Genomic DNA, 4504 nt, shown 5'->3' on the forward strand with positions numbered 1-4504 from the left:
ACAGATGGGTCTGGGGCTTGGCTCTGGTTTACCCCCTGCTCCTTGCCAGCAGATCAAACCTGTGATCCTAAAGGTCGGTGCTCCTGGCTGTCCCCCCAGGGCTGCTGCCCAGCCAGGCTCTCCCCTGGACACAGCAGGAGTGAAGGAAAACTGCGAGGGATGACTGAGACCCTTGTGTGCTTTTTACTCTGCAAGGGCTTTTCATAGGGGAGCTAAAAACAAATTTAGTACTTAATGCTCTGAAGAGTAAACACTTAAATACCCTATCATCTGCCCAAGTGCTTTGTTTATTATTCAGAGAAGCCAAACTGAAGCAGTTTTCCATGGAGATGTAGTACCTCCTTCAGATTAGCCAGCTTAATTAGATCCTGGTTGCAGTGCACGCTGCTCTGTGCTGATGAGGGAAAGTCAAACAGCCACTTCCAGAGGCCAAACCTTGGCTCCAGCTCCACCAGGCACAGGGCAGGATTTTGGGAAGAGAGTGGCAAAGCTGGACATCTCAAGTTCTGGTTCAAGGCTGATCAGCACAGGTGACAGGGACAAACCCAACACTGGTGCTGGAAGTGGAGAGGAGCCACCATTCTCTCCCAGTCACACCAGTCTGTCCCAGCTTCCGCCCCCAAATCCCAGCAGGGACAAACCTGACCTCTAGTAAGGACTGATAATCTTACACAATCTGATCTTAAAAGAAAGTTGGATGAAAATGCCAGTTTAGGTACAAAATACTGGCAAAGGCCACTCCTGGATAGTGGCTGCCACGAGTGGTACTCCCTGAAGCATAAAATCTCCAGTCTCCCATTTACAAGCTATTAAAGCTGTTACATCCCATAATGGAGTTCCTCAGGTGAAGAAGACAAACAAGGGAAAATGCTGAAACACCACCGCAAGGCCTGACACAATAACAGACACGGCACAAGAAGGATGTGACACGGGCAGACAAACAGGAGCAAAATTTATGTCACCGGAGATTACAAGGGCATCGTATATCAGCCGTGGAGACGGGCTCTGAGCGGGGCTGGCCTAACCTTCCGGGGAAAAACCTCGGAGCAACAACCCCAGACAAGAGAAAAAGCAGAGCTGGGGCTCTCTGGCAGCATCCTGTGCTTGGAGAGAGCTGGGGGGTTTGGTGGGAAGGAGAGGGAGAGGGCAAAAATGACACAGTGGCCACGTGGCCGATGTGAGAACTGAAGGTGTTGCTCAGTCACTAATGATAGGAGGCTGGAAAATGTTTGTGTGCAGAGATGAGACACCTGGGCCACGGTGTGAGGGGTTTTTCCTGGGCCCAATGGCAGCACTTTGGGCATCAATGGCTAATCCTGTTGTTTGAGCTGGTGGGGCTGCTCTGATCCCCTCCTGAGCCCTGCCCATCACACCCCACCACCCCCCAAAGCAGCTCTTTGGCCTCTGGGATAAAGCCATGGGGAAGGGGAAGCCAAAAGCTGAGCAGAGCTCAAAACCCAAAATCCCACAGCGTGGAGGGGAATTCTGTCCTTCCTGAGGCCAGAGATCAGGAGCAACCTTCTATCATGGGGAAGCCCCATTGTGAATGGATTTAATAACATCACTGAACCAGTCTGCAGGGGAAGGTTTTACCCACAGCTTATGGGATTTGGCCATTCCTGGATCAACTTTCTCATGTTCATCCAAAAACCTGTAAATAGCCATGAAAACTCAGGAACAGGAGAAGGGTGTTGCCCTTCGGTTGGATTTGGTGTAATGTGAGTACTTTGGACTTTGTTTAGCACTCAGATGGATTATTGGCTTCTCGTCCTCCAGCACAGAACTTTCTTTTCTTGCTTTGAGTGACTGTTTGCAAACATGTGATGTCTGCCCTGTCAGCACGCAGTCCTCACTCAGCACCTTGCAACCGCTCCTGGAAGTGTCAGGAATTATTAGGAGAGGCTGGATATGGCCACTGCTGTTTCACAGAGCATCTCAGGTTGGAAGGGATCCATAAAAATCATCCAGTCCAACTCCAGGACTGATCCATATGACCAAGAGCATCATCTGGATGCTCATTGAACTCTGACAGGCTTGGTGCTGTGACCACTTCCCTGTTCCAGTGACACATCATATGCTGGGAAAGGGAGAAATCCTAAACAATTTTTCCCATGGTGACAAAATCAACCTATGGTCACGCCGTGACCTGAATGTTGGGAATATCTGTGTCATTTCCAGCTGGTTTTGGTGTTGGAAATGCCACTGCCAGCCTGCCCCAGGTGCCAGGGTGCAAAGCAAAGATGCCTCCTGCTGCGCTGTGCCTGCCAGGCAGGATGAATCCAAGGTGGAAGAGGATTTAAGAATCCACCTAAGGGTGATGCTGCAGAAAGAGAGGGTCCTGCAGGACCTGGCTGCTCAACTGTGAGTCTCCTGCAACTCCCAGCCCTCATTATTTCACTCCAAGTCAGTGCAGCAGCAGTCAGACTTTGGAGTAAAAACTGTCCTACTTTCCAATCGCTGAATGCAGCCCGTGCCTCGGATTCCCGTTGCCGTGATCACGCTGCCAGTGGCATGGGCCTCTCAGATCTGGATGTTCCCTTCCATCCTTGGGTTACGTGAGCTGAAATCGGGGTTGATCTGGTGCAGTAAATCGCCCTGCTGCCTCAGCTGGCAGCGACGTGGGGGCAAGATGACTTCAGAGCCGGATGAACTCATCACAGGAGCATTCCAGCCGCTCGCTCGGCGCTCCCCTTCACGGAGCATGTCTGTCACAGGCTCTGCGGGGATCACACACCCTCGACCTCCGCCTCGCAAATAAAAAATGCCTTTTCTTCTCCAGCCTCACAAAGCAGCGGCTCTGCCTGGAGCCCGGAGGCAGCGGCAGAGCCCCCTTCCCTTCCCTTCCCTTCCTCCTTCCCCCTCGCACACGGAGATATTGCATTCATTCATCTCGGGGGCCGCGCCGAGCTCGCAGCCTGACAATGCATTATGGTGATGTAGGTCTTCATTTCGTGCTGTCAGCGACTACAACAACTGTATCCATTAGCCACGAGGCCAAACAGGGCCGTTCCCCAGCTCTTCCACCTCTGGGGATGTCCCCTGCCCGTGTCCCACCCGTGAGGCTCCGGGAAGAGGGCAATGCCCGGTGCTCCGGGTGTGGGATGGGGAAAGGGCGAGCTGGGAGATCGATGGCCCCGAGTGCTGCGAACACAATGAGATAATTCCACCCAGCAGAGCCTCATCAATCCCCTGGCTCCGGCGCGGCGTCCCCACGGCCACGGATTGCCGGGGCCATAGCCCAGGTGTGTGGCTGTCAGGGAGATAAAAGAGGCTTAATTAAGACCCAATAAGCTAAGTGATTTGTTATCTCGGCACAATATATTACTCCAGCCTATCGATCCCAGGGAAGCACACGTGTCCGAGAGCTACCGACCAGGCTGGATCCCTCCCTGGTGGATATCCGCCGTGGAATTCCCACTGGAGCACCCCTTCCTGCTGCTGGCTGCTGGCAGAGGCCAGAAACCAGCCCCTAAGATATCCCCACTGCTGGGCATACCCACAAAAATATCAGGACTTGCTTCCCGCAAGGGAAAAACACAGTGAAATCTGGGAAAAGGCAGTTTCCATAAACCTGCATGCGCTCAGCTGGGGAATGGGAAGCCCAGAGGCCTGTCCCTGTCCCAAGCAGGGCTGGACATTCCCGAGCAGGAGCCAGGTCCTGGACACACATGCCATGACCTTGGTGCTCCAGCCCAGCCAGCACCACGGATCCCCAGAGCTGCTGAAACATTCCCTTCCCAGCTAAGATCAAACCATTTATTTTTCAAAATTTGAAGGAGGGGTGAAGGGGAGAGGGAGGGGAACCCGATTCCTTTAACATTCGAAATGTTAAACTGTTCAAGAAGTTTTTTGATCTTTTGAGGTTTTGCTGCAAAGGGAACACCCTTTCCCCATTGGTTTACTGAGTCACGCTTATTACTTCAATGCAGAAATATCCTTTATGTCAAGTGTATAAATATCCAGCTCGAAGCTTCAGAAGCCTTTTCCTTTTTTCTTTTTTTTTTTTTCTGTCTGCCTTTTTTTTAAAGTTTTTTTTTTTCCGGAGGAGCGTGTTTCACGCTCTCCCGGAGCCGCCTGCGTTCTCCCTCGCAATCACAGTGGCTTCCCAGCAGGAAAATCGGGTGCTCTGCATGGGTGCCTTGCAGGGAGCACCCAGGGCCACCCCTTTCTGCATCCTCCCCACATTTCTTGTGGGGAATTCCACAAAAAGCAGGAGGGGGGAAGAGAGTAGAACACCCAGCCTGGAACTGCAGCTGCGTTAGGATCCCAGGACGCCCCCATTGCCAGGAGGCGCATCTCCAAAAAGAGCACGGGCTGGGGAGCGGCTGCGCGCCTGGCCGGCTCTCCCACGTTTTCCGCCGCATCTCTGGCATCTCCGGGCTGAGGCCGGAGTTCAAAGTGCCCGCAGGTGCGGAGGAAAGGCCCCGGGCTGGCCCCGGCTGGCAGAGAGCGGCTGGCACACGGTGCCGGCGGCACCCACGCGCCCGCCCGGACCTCCCGCAGC

General features: G+C 53.5%; 1 long non-coding RNA gene across 1 annotated transcript in view; it reads right to left on the minus strand.

Moving 5' to 3' along the window:
• Positions 1 to 922: 922 nt before the first annotated feature.
• The window catches only part of LOC108449497, an 8122-nt gene continuing 4540 nt past the window's right edge, over positions 923 to 4504 (minus strand). The window contains exon 2 of the long non-coding RNA XR_001865661.1: positions 923 to 3250. This is a non-coding gene — a long non-coding RNA (uncharacterized LOC108449497). The remainder of the gene's footprint in view (positions 3251 to 4504) is intronic.

This window comes from Corvus brachyrhynchos, unplaced genomic scaffold (genome assembly GCF_000691975.1).
Source record: "Corvus brachyrhynchos isolate BGI_N302 unplaced genomic scaffold, ASM69197v1 scaffold59, whole genome shotgun sequence".
Taxonomy (NCBI): domain Eukaryota; kingdom Metazoa; phylum Chordata; class Aves; order Passeriformes; family Corvidae; genus Corvus; species Corvus brachyrhynchos.